We start from the raw sequence: 19,812 nt of genomic DNA, 5'->3' as shown, positions 1-19,812 counted from the left end.
ATGAGGACTCAGTGGTTTATTCTGCTTTGCTTCTTTGAGAAGTCCCAAGAACTGAGAATTTCTGCAGGCAGCTTTGGTCAGACTAACATTGAGACAATTTAGGGAAGAGTTTTATTGGTACCACAGTAAAGAGAACTTCATGAGGAAGCACCTGGAAAATTGGAAAGGAGATAAATCACAGAATGTATTGAGTTGGAAAGGACTCTCAAAGGTCATCTTCCCCAAACCCCCTTCAGTAAAGCAACAACATCTCCAACTAGATCAGGTTACTCAGGGCCCCGTCAACTTTGACCTTGAATTTCTCCAGGGATGGGGCCTCAAGCCACATCTCTGGGCAGTAAATATTCATCTTTTTCTTCCCCCCATTTCATCTGATTTCACCTCTTCCTGCTCCACCATAGATAAAGAACTTCTGAGAAGTATGCTGGTTTTAGAACCATCACAAGAAGCTAGTCGACAACTAAATTATTGTATTATTTGTGTCTATCACAATGAAACTCCCTTGTCTTTCCCCTTCACTATGAAAAAAAGAAAAAAAGAAAAAGGAAAAATAGGAAAACATTAGGATGCTTGTATTTGTTATAATAAAACTCTTTTTTTCTTTCTCCTCCACCAGAAAAAAAAAAAAAGAAAGAAACCAAACAACACAAATAAATTATAAAACCATTAGAATGTTTGTATTTGTTAGCTCTGGATGAGAATAATCAAAACACTTTTCATTCATGAGTTGTTCTGCCAGAATATGATTTTTATTGGCTGAAGGGTGTCCTATATTTGGATCATCCCTTCTGCAAAGGTCTAAGGAGTCTGGAGAAGAGAAGTCTCTGAGGAGACCTTATGGTGGCCTTCCAGTATCTGAAGGGGGCTACAAGCTGGGGAGGGACATTTTAGGCTGTTGGGTAGTGACAGGACTGTGGAGAATGGAGCAAAACTAGAAGTGAGTAGATTTGGATTGGATATTAAGAAGAAGTTCTTCCTCATGAGGGTGGTGAGACACCGGCACAGGTTACCCAGGGAGGTGGTGGAAGCCTCATCCCAGGAGGATTTTAAGGCCAGGCTGGAGGTGGCTGTGAGCAACCTGATCTGGTGTGAGGTGTCCCTGCCCATGGCACAGGTTTGGAACTGGCTGAGCCTTGAGGTCCCTTCCAACCCTGACAATTCTGTGATTCTATGATGCTAAGAAGTAGCCCTGAAAGAGTGCTCTCCATTCCTTCATTATTCAACCCAGCAGCATTTTAAAGGTAGTGGAAAACCATAGCATGATAGAGTCATCTGCTCTCCATGGGGAAGAGAATTGTAAAATCAGAGAATCATAGAATTGTTTGGGTTGGAGCAGCCTTTAAAATCATCAACTCCAACCATCAACCCAACACCCCCATGGCCATTAAGCCATGTCCCCAGCTGCCATGTCCACAGAGTTCTTGAACACCTCCAGGGTTGGGGACTCCACCACTTAAATCAAATTATCATCCATTTGAAATTTCCATGATTTAGTAAAACAACAGAAAGTTCACTGAGTATTAGTGTTGCTGCATTCACAGAATCACAGAATCATGGAATCACTAAGGTTGGAAAAGACCTCAAGCATCCTCAAGCCCAACCTGTCACCCAAGACCTCATGACTACTAAACCATGGCACCAAGTGCCACGTCCAATCCCCTCTTGAACACCTCCAGGGATGGTGACTCCACCACCTCCCTGGGCAGCACATTCCAACTCTCCCATGAAGAACTTTCTCCTCACCTCGAGCCTAAACCTCCCCTGGTGCAGCTTGAGACTGTGTCCTCTTGTTCTGCTGCTGGGTGCCTGGGAGAAGAGACCAACCCCCTCCTGGCTACAATCTCCTTCAGGTAGTTGTAGACAGCAATGAGGTCACCCCTGAGCCTCCTAAGTGAGGTGCTCACTCTTGTCCTCTAAGATGCCTGTCACAAAGCTGTATTTAGCTTTTCTTCATGCCTTGATTTTTGCTGCAGCTCCCATTCATTGCCCCAGAAAGCACAGGCAGTGAGAGTGAGCAGTGTGTGAGTCTAAGACATTGCACTCCTGATGTGATGAGCCTAATAAGTTGTACTCCTGATGTGATGCCATAGTATTAGATATAGGAATATTCTATACTAGAGGAATTCTCTTGGATAGGAATAGATAACATTTTTATACCTCTTAGAACAGCTGCACTGAAAGATGTCAGTTTTCAACTGCAGCTACCTAACAGAGGTGAAGTCTAAAAAATCCATGAGGTATTTCTTCATTGAACCTGTGTGCTGAAGAGCAAGCTGAATTTTAGCTTCATCAAAAGAGGTCTTTATGAAGCTGGTTGAGGCATGAGGATCTGAAATTCCTCTGGGGATGACCAGCAACACAAGGAGTTCATTTTGCCTTCATTTGCTTGCATTCAAAAAGACTTTTCAGCTGCTGCTGGGGGAAGCCACTCGCTTGGGCTTGTCTTTGAGAAGACTTGGTTGAATTGCACCTTTCAGTATTAGCTTCCACTATTTCTACAGATATTCTGCTTCCTTACCCAAAAAATGAAATGAAATGAAATGAAATATGACAAAAATGCAACCAATCTCTGAAATAATCTGAAGTATACTGGAGCTTGGGGTTTTTGTTTTGTTTTGTTTTGTTTTTCCCTGTCCTTGTATTTTGTTTTTGATAGGATTATTATTGGTCTTGCTCTTCACTTGCATGCCATTTCCCCCAAATAAATCATCTATGAAGGAAGTTATCTATTAAAATTACTACAGGAAAAAACAATTCAGCTATAAAGGATATTATCTATTAACTCCAAAAGGATTCATCTCTAAAGGATATTATCTATTAACCCCCAAATTATTCAGCTATAAAGGATGTGATCTATTAACCCCAAAGGGTTCATCTCTAAAGGATCTTATCTATTAACCCCCAAATTATTCAGCTATAAAGGATATGATCTATTCACCCCCAAAGAGTTCATCTCTAAATGATGTTATCTATTAACCCCCAAATGATTCAGCTATAAAGGATATTATCTATTAGCCCCCAAAGGGTTAATCTCTAAAGGATATTATCTATTAACCCCCAAATTATTCAGCTGTAAAGGATGTGATCTATTCACCCCCAAAGGGTTCATCTCTAAAGGATGTTATCTATTAACCCCCAAAAGATTTATCTCTAAAGGTTGTTATCTGTAACCCCAAAATTACTAAAGAAACAAAAGCTTCATCTCTAAAGGATCTTGTCTATAAATTCAAAAATTACTAATGAAGAAAATGATCCAGCCATAAAGGAAGTTATCAATTAACCCCAAAACTATTGAACAGAACACAATTCAGCCATTTATTAACCTCAAAAAATTGCTGAAGAAAAAATATTTACTCCTTATTTGAAATTATTTTCGTTTCACACTGCCTAGGAAAAAAATATATTTTTTGGAAGGGTTTAATAATTCATTTTGCACACAGATAGATAAATACAACAACTCTAATGATAATCTCTGTGAAAGGGAAATAAATATTTACCTAAACCTGTGATATCTACACTAATTTGCAGAGTTTGCATATCTCTGTGCTTCCTTTATGTGCAATATATTGGACCACACTGTAAGGCTATTGGCATCTGCAGGAGCTGTTCAGGTCAAATATTTTGATGAAGATTAAGTACTCCTCTCACAGGAAGGAACTAAGAAATATCCAGGGAGAGGAAGAAAAAAAAAAAAAAGAGAGAGGAATAGTGCCCACAATCTGTAGCTTTTGAATCAGTATTAAGCATGATAAAATCAAACAAATCCTATCAAAATATTTTCAGCTTTAAAAAGAAAAAAAATCTAATGAACTGTTCAAAGAGAGAAGTGCCCAAACTTACCTTTAGCTTCCAGGCTCTCAAGTGGGATGGAGTTACTCAGATTGCAGAGCCACTGGTATTAGACCCTGACCAATGGCAGTGGCATTCAGGGGCTGTGGGAGGTGGTGCAGCTTCCTGCCCTCGACTGGAGACCTCAGCCCAGGAAGTCTCTGGGACTTCAAACACCTTTGAATTTTGATGTTGCTGAATCGAGGTTGTGCAGAGTCAAACAAAGGTTTGTTGTGAGCAGAGGGCTTTTATTTCACAGCACTGCTTTCTACACCTTCCCCTTTGATTTCTGAATCAGAATCACCGAACGGTGGGGGTTGGAAGGGACCTCTGGAGATCACCTAGTCCAGCTCCTCCTACCAAGACATATACCAATAACATTCTCAGTCATATTCTGGACACAACCTTTTGAGTGCCCTGCTAAGCTAGAAATGCATATTTTCCAACAGTCAAAAGCAAGGCTTAAGCAAATATTGATATAGTTTTTTCCCCCTATCTTTAGCAGTTCTGCCTGGGAGCTCATTGTATGTGATAGTGTTTAATGAATGTCCATCTCTTCTGGGTGTTATCTGGTAGGGATTTTTTGCTGCTGTGCTTGGCCATTTCACAGAATCCTAGAATTGTTTGAGATGGAAAAGACTTCTAAGATCATCAAGTCCAACCATCAACCTGACACCACCATGGTCATTAAACCATGTCCCAGAGTGCTCTGTCCACACATTTCTTGAACACCTCCAGGGATGGTGACTCCACCACCTCCATGGACAAGATTTAAGATTTACTCTGTGAAACCTTCACTTCTAACAGTTCTTCATTTACAAAACCTATTCTGCCCATTTCATTCATGAAACAGCCCCCAATCCTATTTGCTTTACTGGAGGAAAAATCTCATCTACAACAACCACTTCATAAGAATATTTTTATTTGCTTTACTGAAGGAAAAAAAATCTTATCTACAACAAACACTTCCTAGGAATATTTTTATTTGCTTTACTGAAGGAAAAAAATCTTATCTACAACAAACACTTCCTAAGAATATTTTTATTTGCTTTACTGAGGGAAAAATCTTATCTGCAACAACCACTTCTTAAGAATATTTCTCTTTGCTTTACTGAAGGAAAAAATCTTATCTACAACAAATACTTCATAAGAATATTTTAAAATCATATGAATTACTGAATAATAATAGTCTTTAATCATCAAATACTTCATAATAATATTTCTCATTATGAATCAGTTGATTTTGACTTACTGTGACTTAGGGCCTGAGAGTTTTGGTATTTTGTCCTATAAGCTTCAAATTTTTGTTGTTCTTTTATTAAGCCAAATGAAGTTCAAACCCCTTTGGCTCTGATTCTTAACTTAATCTGGATTTTAGTAGCTTGCTGTATTCCTTTCAGACCACAACATGCTTTTCTGGTCTTGTTTTTCAGAGACACTAAGCAAGTAAAATTAACTGAAGGCAAATGTTAACTTGCAAACATTGAAATTGCTTCTGTTTTTTTAATTTGTCAGGGCTCTGGAAAAATTAGCTAAAAACATAAAAACAAAAAGGAAAATATATATTTTATACAAAGCATCTTGGAAGCTTACAAGCGTGACGTTTAATATGGGACACAAATGTTGTCAATAATGGGCAAAAAAAGAAAACAATTTTGCTGGCCTCAGTTTGTGCTTTAAAGAACCAGAACCTGAAGACTGAGAAGGGCAACAAAAATGGTGAAGGGGCTAGGGAACAATATTCTGAGGAATGGCTGAGGGAACTGGGGTTTAGTCTGGAGAAGAGGAGGCTGAAGAGAGACCTCATTGCTCCCTACATCTCCCTGAGAGGAGGTTGGAATGAGGTGGGGTCAGTCTCTTCTTCCTACTATCAGGGGATGGAAGGAGAGGAAATGGCCTGAAATTGTTCCAGGAAGGCTTAGGTTGGAGATGAGGAAAAATGTCTTTGCTGAAAGAGTGGTCAGGGATTGGCACAGGCTGCCCAGGGAGGTGGTGGAGTCCCCATCCCTGGAGGCATTCCAGAAACCTGTGGCCATGGCACTTGGGGCCAGGGTTTAGTGGCCATGGTGGTGTTGGGTTGATGGTTGGACTGGGTGACCTGTTTCTGAGGTCTTTTCCATCCCAAACAATTCCCTGACTCTATGGTGTATCTGTAGGGGACATGCCTTAGCTGATTCTGGAATTTATGGTGGGCACTTTGTTCCAGCTTGGATGATGGAAAGCCTGATTCTAGCAACCCTAGACTAGCTAGAAACCTGAAGCAGTTTGAGAATATTCTGTCTTTAAAACCAAAGGAGAAGAAGAGAGTCTACTTATAGGCCTTGTGGTGTTGCTGAGCAGAAAGACAAGGTTTTAAAAAAGCTCACAGCAGATCTGTACTTGAGCTAGGGACTGATCTAAATCACTGCCTTCTGCTTTCTGAATCCTGTTATCAGAGGAGATAATGAAATTCCTCAGCCTGACAAAAGGACATTGAGGAGTGAGCTTTTCAAGTCCTCTAATTAGTTCCTTCAGTGACACTTGGCTTTTTTCCAGGTCCTCTGGCTTTGTGCAGTTTAATTTACTGTCTTGCAAACTTCCTCAGTTGTTTCTCGGTCTTGCTGCCTGCCTTACTATCATGGGTTTGATTAAAAGCTCACCCAAGTTAATGCAGAGTTTTAACACATCCAGTGGTTTTTGGAGCATGGCTTCAGCTGGAAACATATCCAGCTGTGGCCACTGCCTAACACGTTCCTAGCTAGAATGCATTCCCTTTGTACAATTGCTGGCAGAGCCAAATGGATTAATTTATTCCTTTGTTTTTCTTGAGTGGGTTTTGGTTCCATTTCAATTCTCCCAGTTCTTGGAGGTGCAATGCTCCCAACTGTGTTCTTGAACTCATTGCCAAAGCCTCAGGGTTGTCTTATTCTTGTTTTCCCCAAATCTTGATTATAAAGCACTGAGCCTTTGATTCAAACTGTCAGCATCCATTTGGTACAAATACAGCTACAAGCTCTGCTCTGGTTTCTTTTGAGCCTCACAGATTCACCCCCAGGAACTTGTGATAAGAATGTGTGGGGAAAAAAATAATATCAAATTTGCCATAAAATGAACAATTCTGTCTGACCCTCATCGAGAGTTTGTGTATGGTACCATGCTTGCTTCTTGGTACCTTCTCAGTCTGCCAGACTGAATAGAAGAACAGCTCTTGAATCTGCTGCATCAGCTCTGGAAAGTTCTAGTGCTGATTTTTGCCAAGGAAGGGAGTTGGACTCAATGATCTCCTGAGGTCCCTTTAATCCCCTAACATCCTGTGATAACGTCCAGCTTTCGATGATAGTCCCAAAATGAGTGATTTAGCTGATTGTTCCTGCTTGTGCCAAGAGAGGGTCAGGTTGGATACCAGGAAAAATGTCTTTGCAGAAAGGGTAATCAAGCACTGGCACAGACTGCCCAGGGAGGTGGTGGAGTCACCAGCCCCGGATGGGATGAGCATCAGACCATGTAGCAAAGTGCCACATCTAGTCATTGTTTGAACAGCTCCAGGAAGGCTATGAGGATGCTGAAGGGACTGGAACATCTCTCTGATCAGGAAAGGCTGAGAGCCCTGGGACTGGTTAGCCTGGAGAAGGCTGAGAGAGGATCTGAGCAATGCTTACAAATACCTGAAGGGTGAGGGTCAAGAAGGGGCCAGGCTCCTTTCAGTGATAGGGCAAGGGACAATGGACACAAACTGGAACACCGGAGGTTCCACCTCAACAAAAGGAAAAACTTCATTGTGATGAGGGTGCTGGAGCCCTGGAGCAGGCTGCCCAGGGAGATTGTGGAGTCTCCTTCTCTGCAGAGAGTTCCCAAGCCCACCTGGATGTGTTTCTGTGTATCCTGCCCTAGGTAATTCTGCTGTGGCAGGGAGGTTGTACTCAAGGACCTCCAGAGGTCCCTTCTAACCTCTACCACTCCATGAATCTACCACTCATCTCTTTATTTGTTCTAAAGACATAGTGAGAGGATGGACAGGTAGGAAGCTGCTTTGATAGATCCCTTGCCTGTTTCAGCAGCATTTGCATTTCATGGTTGTGGAGCCACTTTCACCCTAGGGCTCTGAGGAAAGAAGTTCATCCTGTGAAACTCTCAGGGACTAGGAAACAAAGGCTAGAGAGCAGAAAAATAAATGTCTCAGAGAGAAGGAGAAAGGAAGGGAACCATGTGTCTGCAGAAGGGATTAGCATTTTTATTTTGCTCATCAGAGTTAAACAAAGTGCAAAAGAAGGATTTAGAGTGCTCCAGTTCTAAAAACTCCATCCCCTGTGCAAATCACCATAAACAGGAGGGGAAAAAAAGAGAGTTAAACAGAAAATATGAGACAGCTACAACTGGTTTCACCAGTGAAATCCTGTTTAGGTTTAATTATTTCTGCAGAAACAGGGAATGCAAGGAATAAAGAAGAGCTTTTTAATGAGTCAGAGAAATAACTAAGAAGTCATTATGTGTGGAGCAACTCCAGTGCCTCATTTCTCACTTGAGTTTGCCTGATTGTCTGCTCTTGGTGACAAACTCCCATTCGATGTACATCCCCTTTGAGGCTCTTATTTTCCTTTAAAGGACACAGAGCTGTTGGAGCAAGTCCAGAGGAAGGCTACAAAGATAATCCAAGGGCTGAAGCACCTCTGCTGTGAGGATAGGCTGAGAGAGCTGGGGTTATTCAGCCTGAGGGAGCTGGGGTTATTCAGCCTGATTTTTTTGGTTTGATTTGTTTTTTGTCAGAGATAAGGTTGAGAAGGGCAACAAAACTGGTGAAGGGTCTAGAGAATGTGTTGTATGAGGAATGGCTGAGGGAACTGAGGTGGTTCAGTCTGGAAAAGAGGAAGCTGAGGGGAGACCTCATTGCTCTCTACAATTCCATGAAAGGAGGTTGCATTGAGGTGGGGCTTGGGCTCTGCTCCCTAGTCTCAGGTGATAGAAGGAGAGGAGATGGCCTGAATTTGTGCCAGGGGAGGGTTAGGTTGGAGATGAGGAACAATTTCTTTGCTGCAAGAGTGGTCAGGGATTTGAACAGGCTGCCCAGGGAGGTGGTGGAGTCCCCATCCCTGGAGATGTTCAAGAAACTTGTGGCCATGGCACTTGGGGCCATGGTTTAATGGCCATGGTGGTGTTGGGTTGCTGGTTGGACTCAATGATCTTAGAGGTCATTTCCAACCCAAATGATTCTCTGATTCCATGATTCTGTAGTCCATGGTAGTAAGGTCTTCCCCAACCCTTCCTTCTGAATGCTGAAAAAAACCTATAGTAGGTCAGATGTTTTTTCTACCTCGTTACAAATCCATTCAAGCTTTTGAAATGAAGAAGGTGACAACAAACCTGTGTTTTGTGCTTCCTTGCTATGCACACACAGAGATCCACATAGGTCTATGCTGAATGAAGGCAGCCTCAGGAATTCCCACCGAGGCCAAGGATGGGAGGCTGAGCTTTGGGCTCACATACTTGGCTCCTACTCCACTCTCCTTAGCCAAGCTGCCATTCTTCTAAAACCAAATGTACAGCTTGCTGTTTCAGAGGGGTAATTTGCATCAGTTTTGAGAAGGAGCTGGGAAAGAAATCCTTGTTCTTTCTTTAATCATAGCTGAACATAAGATAGCACTGCTGAGTGTGCATGAATGTGGTGTCACAGAATGGCTTTTGCTAACATCCAGGGCTATTGTCTGCTGTTCCAGCCCAGCCTGTGGACTGCTGGTGTTAGACCCTTTCAGGAAAATGCAGCTGCTCAGAGATGGGAAACTTCAGAGTGGTTTTTGCTTAGCTAAACAAATACAGTTCAGGGCTGGGTTATCCCCAGGGATCAGTGCTGGGTCCCATCCTGTTCAATATCTTTATTGATGATCTGGATGAGGGGATTGAGTCCATCATCAGTAAATTTGCAGATGACACCAAGCTGGGAGCAGGTGTTGATCTGTTAGAAGGCAGAAGGGCTCTGCAGAGGGACCTTGACAGGCTGGACAGATGGGCAGAGTCCAACAGGATGGCATTCAACAAGTCCAAGTGCCAGGTGCTGCACTTTGGCCACAACAACCCCATGCAGAGCTACAGGCTGGGGTCAGAGTGGCTGGAGAGCAGCCAGGCAGAAAGGGACCTGGGGGTACTGGTTGACAGGCACCTGAACATGAGCCAGCAGTGTGCCCAGGTGGCCAAGAGAGCCAATGGCATCCTGGCCTGCATCAGGCATAGTGTGGCCAGCAGGAGCAGGGAGGTCATTGTACCCCTGTACACAGCACTGGTTAGGCCACACCTTGAGTACTGTGTCCAGTTCTGGGCCCCTCAGTTTAGGAAAGATGTTGAATTGCTGGAGCATGTCCAGAGAAGGGCAAGGAGGCTGGGGAGAGGCCTTGAGCACAAGCCCTATGAGGAGAGGCTGAGGGAGCTGGGGGTGTTTAGCCTGGAGAAGAGGAGGCTCAGGGCAGACCTCATTGCTCTCTACAGCTCCCTGAAGGGAGGTTGTAGCCAGGAGGGGGTTGGTCTCTTCTCCCAGGCAACCAGCACCAGAACAAGAGGACACAGTCTCAAGCTGCACCAGGGGAGGTTTAGGCTGGAGGTGAGGAGAAAGTTCTTCCCAGAGAGAGTGGTTGGCCATTGGAATGTGCTGCCCAGGGAGGTGGTGGAGTCACCATCCCTGGAGGTGTTCAAGAGGGGATTGGACGTGGCACTTGGTGCCATGGTTTAGATAGTCATGAGGTTTAGGGTGACAGGTTGGACTCGATGATCTTTGAGGTCTCTTCCAGCCTTCTTGATTCTATGATTCTATGATTCTATGATCATATTTGTCACTAAAAGACATTTGCATAAAAGCAAAGTTCAGTCAGGCAAGGCTTTGAAATTCACTAGAGCACAGGCTTTTTATCAGGTATTGTGTGTGACAGAGATATTTATTCAATGTATGCTTATTTCAGGGGTAGAGGCTGTAAAAGGTTTTATGTAGCGTGATGAGAGCCATAAGACCCTCAATATCCTGAGTCAATTTGCAATTGAGGTCAGGAATTAAAGTTGCTTTTTTTTTTTCTTGCTAGCCTAAAGGTTAAGCAGTTTGCTGTGCTCTTTGAGTAGGAAATTGCTTCTGTGTTCGTAGGGTTTACATTTTGTATTGCAGATTTATGCCCTCTGCATGTGCTTCCAAAATGCTCCAGAAATGCTTGCAAAGATGATAACATCATTGCTGGCATGTTTGAGTGCCTTCATGTTACAGTTGGACCATAAAAATGATCTCTGGTTTTGCTGAATTTGCTACAAAATGCAGGATATTAATGACTTGATGCATCTGACAGCATCAGTGCCACTCACTAGAAAGTAATTCTCACCTACAGTGATCCAGAGAAGTCAGAATTACTCCAACCTGAAGAACACAATCTGGGAATTATTAGTGTAGGGTAACCTGATGTGTTTTCTCCTCTCACTGCAGGGTGGATGAATTAGACAACACTTAATGGTCCCTTCCAACCCAAACCAGGAGACCTCATTGCTCTCAACAACTCCCTGAGAGGAGATTGCAGTAAGGTGGGAATTGGGCTCTTCTCCCAGGTAACAAATGATAGGACAAGAGGAAATGGCCTGAAATTGTGCCAGGGGAGGGTTAGGTCAGAGATGAGGAAAAATTTCTTTGCTGCAAGAGTGGTCAGGGATTGGGACAGTCTGCCCAGGGAAGTGGTGGAGTCCCCATCCCTGGAGATGTTCAAGAAACCTGTGGCCATGGCATTTGGGGCCATGGCACTTGGGGCCATGGTTTAATGGCCATGGTGGTGTTGGGTTGCTGGTTGGACTCAGTAATCTTAGAGATCTTTTCCAAGCAAAACAATTTTCTGATTCTAAATATTTGGAAAACAGCTTTCAAACATTATTAGCTTGTAGAAATTATCAGAGAGCAGTTTGGAAAGTGCAGGTTGCTACTGGTGTGACAAGAAGGGAACTCATTGTTGATGGAAAGGTGAGTCATGAATTTCTCTGCCATCTGACAGGGCAGGCATTAGTCCTATTTTTACAGATATCCATGAAAGATACCTACATGATTACTCTGTGATTATCTTTGGTTGAACTGAAAGATGAAACCCTTGCTTTTCATTTTCTGGTTGCAATGTATGTGGGGTTTCCAGAAAGTGCTTTTCTGTTGTGTGTGCACACACACACCTCCTCCCTGGTGCAGACAGACACACAGACAGAGTCTGGTAGCTTCACACAACCTCAAAGCTGTCACCATTCCTGGAGGTGTTCAAGAAATGTGTGGCCATGGCCCTTTGGGACACAGTTCAATGGCCATGGTGGTGTTGGGTTGCAGGTTGGACTTGATGATGTCAAAGTTCTGTTCCAACTGAAATAATTCTGTGGTTCTATCATCATTAAAAAGAATCCTGCCGAGGGGACAGCTCTGTGTGGTTACTCCTGGGTGGTGCCAATGGCTCTCCCTGTAGCTGCTAGAAGGAAAAGTTTGCTCCTGTAGGACTTAACTGCGATTGAGTTGGAAATGGTTTTGTTTAAACAACTCTGGGTCCTGTAGCTGCAACTTTAGATCAGTGCCTAAAGATAAGAAAAGGGAGCAGAGAGAAGAGCTCCCCAGGGCATTGTCTGAGAAGAAGAATATCCAAAGGCAACACAAACTTTCCCTTTGGCAGTCAGGTTTTTCCCCCCTTTTTCTCCCTGAAACATGAGAACTTTTATTATATAAAACTGTGCTTTCTTGTGAATTTTTCCTTTAGGCTTGCCAATGAGAGATGATGATTTAATTCTTTCCAGATATTCCCTTGACTTAATATAATTTCTGTCACGTGGAACAGACTGAGACAAATGGGAACAGCTCCTAGAATATCTATACTTCTTCCTTTTTTATTTTGCACAATTCCTTAAGGGTACATTTTATGGGATCACAACATTTCTGGCATTCAGTTCTTGCACAGTCACACGCCCTGTGCACTGAAGATCCTGTGGTGCTTGTCCTGTTTGCTTCACCCTGGAGTTCTTCTGTGTTTTAATGGACAGAGCTGTATGCCTGAATTGAAAATACTATTTAAGCAGACAGATTTGAATAACAAACCCCTTTGCCCACGTTCTCCAGACACAGCTGTTACTACAGCAGAGCCAGAAGCTTTCATCTACATCATTCTCATCTCATTTTCTCTTGGATTATTTCCAGACTGGCTTGAAGCATTGATTATGGCAAAAAAGCTTCATTTTAATTTTTTATTTTTTTTTCCTCCACTAACTAAAACCAGTCTCACAAAAGCCTTCATTGAATAATATCTCTTATTCACTTTTGGGCCTCTTCCTCTGCCCTCCCATGTATGTATGCAGTGGTTTATATGCATGCAGTGTGCTAGACATGTATTCAGTTGGAAGGCAGCAGACTCAAGGGTGCACACGTAGCACTCCATCATGTGCTGTTGACACAAAGAACAGCCCCTACCACTGTCAGATCCTGGCAAGAAGATGTGGAGATGTGGAGAGGGATGGAAGATCCAAAATAACACTGACTTTTCTCTCTCTTTTTTTTTTTTCCCTTAACTAGATTATGTATTGAAATAAAAATGCTCTTAAGGCTGAGCCAAAAAGTAATGCTCTGGACAGAAGGGGTTGATACATGAGTTATGGAGTTCTTTCTTCTCAGCTTTCTCTGCTGTTTGCCACTGAAATTTAGCCTTTAAATCTAACATTTTATTTTTTTTTCCTTCTTGTACTGCTCTAGGTATTGTTAGAGTAGAAAAGAACCTGGGGAAATTCACACAATTTCCTTTCTTTTGCCTGAATTTTTTTAATAGGAACCCAGAAGGTCACCCTCACTGTCTGGAAAGGACTCCACTGACTTCGTAGTGCAGAGTGAGGGAACAGCTGAATTTTGTTGCCATTGCTGTTACAACCATTTCAACACAGTGCTGGTGCTGTTACTGTTGCTGTGCTGACCAGAAGCCTTTGGGGACCACGCTCTCCTTGTTTGTCAACCTAAGAAACAATTCACTCTTAGATTCCTGCAGCCCCAAAGCATATAAGATCAGATATTTATCTGCTATTACAAACAAACAAACAAACGAAAAAAACCCAAACTAATAAAAAACCCAAAGCCTGAAGAAAATATTTATCTGGCAAGGTGACATTCTCTCCAGTGTCAAAAATCCTGACTTGGGATTCTGACACTCTGCAATCTGACCTTGAATTTGAATTTGGTCCATGTTGATTGAGGTTAAGGGTTTGGCTTTCTGCTTCTCATGAAAACAAAAGATGAATTTATAAAGCCATCTCATTTACAACAAGGGAGATGTCAAAGGTTTTATAATTAGCCAATGCTGGGACTCTATTTAGAACTTCTTTAAGATTTGTTTCTTACAGCCATTCAATGTTGACTTTTCTCCTTCAGCACAGGCACTCTTTTGTTCTGCTATTACTAGGGGAAAAAAAAAAAAAGAGGACTTTTTCATTGCTTGATGTTAAGTGGAGGCTAGCAAGACTGGAGCAGCTCTGCTGTGAGCACAGGCTGAGGGAGCTGGGGGTGTGCAGTCTGGAGAGGAGAAGACTCTGGGGAGACCTTAGAGCTACCTGCCAGTAGCTGAAAGGATCCTACAGGAAGGTTGCAGAGAAACTTTTCATGATTGTGTCTACAGACAGGCCAAGGGGAAATGGTTTGAAGCTGAGGCAGAGCAGGGTTAGAGTGGAACTGAGGAAGAAGTTCTTGAGTAGGAGGGTGGTGAGACTCTGGCACAGGCTGCCCAGGGAGGCTGTGGCTGCCTCCTGCCTGGGGGTGTTGAAGGCCAGGCTGGATGAGACCTTGAGCACCTGAGTCTAGCTGAGAAGTGTCCCTGCCCATGGCAGGAGGTTGGAGGAGATGAGCTCTGAGGTCCCTTCCAACCTGAGCCATTCTATTATTCCATGAAGATTTAAAACTTTGCCTTTTAATTCTGAGCCATATTTCAGCACCTGGAAGTATTTAAGGAGCCACAGCACTTCTGAAGAACTCACTGAGTTAGTGTGGCACTGAAATTTAGTAGTCCACTGATCTTGTCTCAACCACTGATAAAACTGAGCACATGGAGCAGCATACGGGTTACAGGATGAAGTTAAGCCTGAGAGCCCTGCAGAGCTGATTTGCCACCTGACATTGTCTCTTCCTGAAGTTTACGACAAATCTACAAGGAAATTCATGCAATTACCATATTCCTTCTGGAATTCATTCTGAAAGGCAGCTCCACATCAGCACAAAGGAGTGCACAGGATGCAGTAATGCATGATCTGAAGAAAGCTCATGGGTGTTGTTTTCACATTGGCACAGTTCCTCTGGGTTTGGATAGGGCTCAAGTGGTGGATTATGTATTCATCACAGTCCTTCAGACAGCATCACAAATATCAAACACTTACTGTTGGCCATTGCTGTCCTCCCAGTTCCCAATAGAAGTAACACCAGACTAGGCTAAGACATTGTAAGTCTCAGGTCTTCATAGAATTGTTTCAGGTGGAAAAGACCCCACAGATCATCAGGTTCAATCATTATCTAATTTTACCAAGTCTGGTACTACAATATAAAAACCAGTTGGGGTCTCAGAAAAGCAGAGCAGAGGGGCAGCATCAGCTCCCTTGACCTTCTGCACACACACTTTGGATGCAGCCCAGGACATGGTTGGTTTTCTGAGCTGCCAGCTCATGCCAAGCACTCATCAACCCCCAAGTCCTTTTCTGCAGGGCTGCCCTCTGTTATAAAACCACAGAGTCTTTAAAGAAACCCAGCTCCCAGCCTTCAATCAAGCTGGCAGTCATGTCAGAAACATCTGAGTGTTTCTCAGCTCTTGAACCTCTCATTAATGCTTTTCTTTTCAGAGCAACTGTCTGTCTGCACCCTAGGCTGAGGAGACAGCACATCTGTGTTTCAGAGCAGAGTTTCAGCTCAACTCATAACAATAAATACTGTGCATTTCTGGCAGGGCAGGAGGTGTTTGTGGTTTGCTTAACAAATGACCACAGCTGAAATGAGCTGTAGAAGACCTGCTTGGTTCTGACCTTCTTCTGTTTGCAAACATCTTTGTTTCTGGCCAGGGTATTCCATTCAAAACTGTTTGTGATATGCTTTGACAACTAAGAGAAACAACTGTTGGCTGTATGAAGGCAGCTGTGGATTTAGACAGGACAGATGAGGGGCCTGTTCCTCCCTCCTTGCCATGGAAGAGACTGCAATGTTTGTTATCCAAATGAGGATATATCAGTGGGGAGACTCAGGCCAATCTTGGGTTAGGAGGAATTAACACCAAACTTTTGAGCACAGCAGTAATTTTTGCATTTTTACAGGCACCCTTTTCATAGGGAAAGGCACATTGTGTTTGTTGTTTTCTTCATAGTTTTCTGGCATACTGAAATGACTGAGCGTGGCTGAAAGCCTGCATTGTTTAGTTCCACATTACAATGAATTTTAGGCTTGCTGTGGTAATTGGAGGGAGAAATTCACCAGTTCTTCCAGCATGTTTAAGACTATTGGCAAAGAGGCTCTAAGATCATGGAGTCAATCCATTAATCTAACACCACCATGGCCATTAAACCATATCCCAAAGTGCCATGGCCACAGGTTTCTCAAACACCTCCAGAGGTGGTGACTCCACCATGTCCCTGGGCAGCCTGTTCCAATCCCTGACCACCCTGGAGTCTTCTCTTCTCCAGGCTGCACAACCCCAGCTCCCTCAGCCTGTCCTCATAGCAGAGCTGCTCCAGCCCTTGGATCATCTCTGCAGCTCCACTCCAGCAGCTCTCTGTCCTTCTCCTGCTGGAGACACCAGAACTGGAGGCAGGATTGGAGGTGAGGTCTGAGCAGAGCTAAGGGCAGAATCCCCTCTCCTGCCCTCTGCCCACACTGCTCTGGCTGCAGCCCAGCACACAGCTGCCTGAGGGCTGCAGGAGGGCACTGCTGGCTCCTGGGGAGCTGCTCAGCACCCAACACCCCCAAGGCTCTTCATTGAGAGCTGCTCTAAATCCAAGAGCTACTCTCAACCCAAGAGCTACTCTCTGCTGCTCTTTATTTAAAGCAAAAATTAATTTCCAAGTGCAAGCACAGAAACATTGTTATAATTTAATTAGTAATAGTGTCACATAATTATTATTTTTTTTCCAAAACAAAATAAATTATGATGCTATTATTGAGTAAAGGACATAGATAAGCATGCATACATAATGTAGAGGCTTTTAAAATATGTTGGGATTTTTATATAGGCTGAACATAGAAGTAAATAAAATATTTTGCTAGAAGGGCAGGAGTTTCTCCACAACAACAACAAAAAAGAACTGCAAAAAATGAATGGTTGGGGTTTTCTTTATGTGTGTGTTGGGATTTCCTGAATGGGTTACTTCTATGCTAGTTGATGTCCACAAATGCACTGGAGCAGAATAAGGCTTGATTTTCAGATGAAAAGAGATTGAATGTTACAGATTGCAGTTCTCAACCCTTTTGAAAACCTACATTTTAAGCAGATGCTTCTTCAAAGGAAAAAAAAATATATATCATATGCATAGTCTTTAAATGATTGTTACTGAGGCCAGCCTTAAACTGTTAGAAATAGGTGAAAGCCATCAAAGAGCAACTAATTGATTCTACCTACAATTAGAAGCCTGAAGTGATCTGACTGATGTATAGGGTCTGTTGTGCTGGCTATCAGAAATCCAATCATAGAATCACAGAATCACAGAATCACAGAATCACAGAATCAACCAGGTTGGAAGAGACCTCCAAGATCATCCAGTCCAACCTATCACCCAGCCCTAAGCAATCAACCAGACCATGGCACTAAGTGCCTCATCCAGGCTTCTCTTGAATATCTCCAGTGATGGTGACTCCCCCACCTCCCTGGGCAGCACATTCCAATGGCAAATCTCTCTCCTCCTAACATCCAGCCTAGACCTCCCCTGGCACAACTTGAGACTGTGTCCTCTTGTTCTGCTGCTGGGTGCCTGGGAGAAGAGACCAACCCCCTCCTGGCTACAACCTCCCTTCAGGTAGTTGTAGACAGCAATGAGGTCTCCCCTGAGCCTCCTCTTCTCCAGGCTAAACACCCCCAGCTCCCTCAGCCTCTTCTCATAGGGTTTGTGTTCTAGACCCCTCCCCAGCCTTGTTGCCCTTCTCTGGACACGTTCCAGTACCTCAACATCTCTCTTGAATTGAGGAGCCCAGAACTGGACACAGGACTCCAGGTGTGGCTTGACCAGAGCTGAGCACAGGGGAATAATAACCTCCCTTGTCCTGCTGGCTACACTATTCCTGATCCAGGAAGCCATTGGCTCTCCTGGCCACCTGGGCACACTGCTGGCTCATGTTCAGCCTACTATCAACCAGTACCCCCAGGTCTCTCTCTGCCTGGCTGCTCTCCAGCCACTCTGTCCCCAGCCTGTAGTGCTGCTTGGGATTGTTGTGGCCAAATCGTAGAGCCCTGCACTTAGCCTTGTTAAGTCTCATCCCATTGGCCTCTGCCCAGCCAGCCATTCTGTCCAGGTCCCTCAAAGGGTCATGTTCTCCCAATGATTAGGTTAATATTCCACTTGTTCAGTGAAATGCCAACATTACCTTGCAAAAATAGACACAACCCAACCAGAGGTCCACTGCTACCTCCACAGTTAGTGAATGGGGAATTTGCTGTGTGCTTCAGTAGCTGGACTTGTCTCAAATGCAGTCTTGTCACCTGTCAGCAGACACAGCCAAACATTGCTCCAAGTGGATTGAGTTTGCCTAAATCTCAAACTGATATAACTCCTATGCCAATGTTTGGCTGGGTCAGGAGGTGTTTGGAAGAGGATGCATCTTTTAATGTCTTCATTTGCTCTTCATCACCATTCTGTTGATCAGGCATTCTAGTTTTTTGAAGCACCTAGGCTGTGAAATATGTAATCCTTGCTGCTCTTGGTTTTCTCTCTCTGTAGATTCATGGAATGGTTTGGGTTGGAAGGGTCCTTGTAGATCATCTAGTTCCAATCCCCCTGCAATGGGCAAGGACACCTCCCAGGCTGAGCGAGTTGGGGCTGTTCAGCTTGGAGAAGACAAGGCTTTAGGGAGACCTTAGACTACATTTCAATATCTGAAGGGGACCTAAAGGAAGACTGGGAATTTGAAACTAGACCAGGGCAGATTTAGATTGGACATCAGGAGGAAGCTCTGCACAATGAGAGTGTGTGTGGAACAAGTTGCCCAGAGATGTGGTTAAGTCCCCACCCTGGAGACATTCAAGATCAGACTTGATGTGGCCCTGGGCAGCCTCATCTAGTTGGAGATGTCCCTGCTGACTGCTGAAGGGTTGGACAAGATGACCTTTGGGGGTCCCTTCCAACATGATGCATTCTGCAAGTCTGAGTTATTTCCACGTGGAGTGGTCGCTCACCAGTAGTTGCTACCTCAAAAGGACAGCAGCAGTTCCACTAAGTAGCACTCATGCAACCCAGGATTTTTCTAGTGTATATATTTGACTAAGTGCACCCAAACCCATTTATGCTAGTTGCAATGCAACTAGATAAGGACATATCATTCGTCTGAAGCAATGATTTTAACAGCATAGACATTTGACAAGAAAGATAAAGTAGACAAGGACCTGCTTCAGAATATTTGGAATCTTACACAGATCTTAAACACCCTGCAGGTCTTTAAGGCCAGGCTGGATGAGGCTCTGGCCAGCCTGATCTAGTGTGAGGTGTCCCTGCCCATGGCAGGGGGGTTGGAACTGGATGATCCTTGTGGTCCCTTCCAACCCTGACTGATTCTATGATTCTGTGATTCTATGAATTCCAATATAATTGTGTTAGGAATTCTTGGATAAAGTGTTAAGCACGTGTTTCATGCCCATCCCAAACCTTCTGTGAAAGAAGAATGATTTTTTCCTCTGCAGAAAAGATGCAAGCAAAGAAAGAAAAAGAAAAAAGTCAAAGTAAAGCTTTTGCTTCTTGATTTCTGAGTTAGAACAAGTTTCAGTCGAGCAAAACTTGTATCTTAGCACCCTCAACAGCAAGGGTGACACTGCAAGATCT

Source organism: Indicator indicator, chromosome 14, assembly GCF_027791375.1.
Source record: "Indicator indicator isolate 239-I01 chromosome 14, UM_Iind_1.1, whole genome shotgun sequence".
Lineage (NCBI taxonomy): Eukaryota > Metazoa > Chordata > Aves > Piciformes > Indicatoridae > Indicator > Indicator indicator.
The sequence above is the reverse complement of the archived record's forward strand: the minus strand, read 5'-3'. Positions refer to the sequence as shown.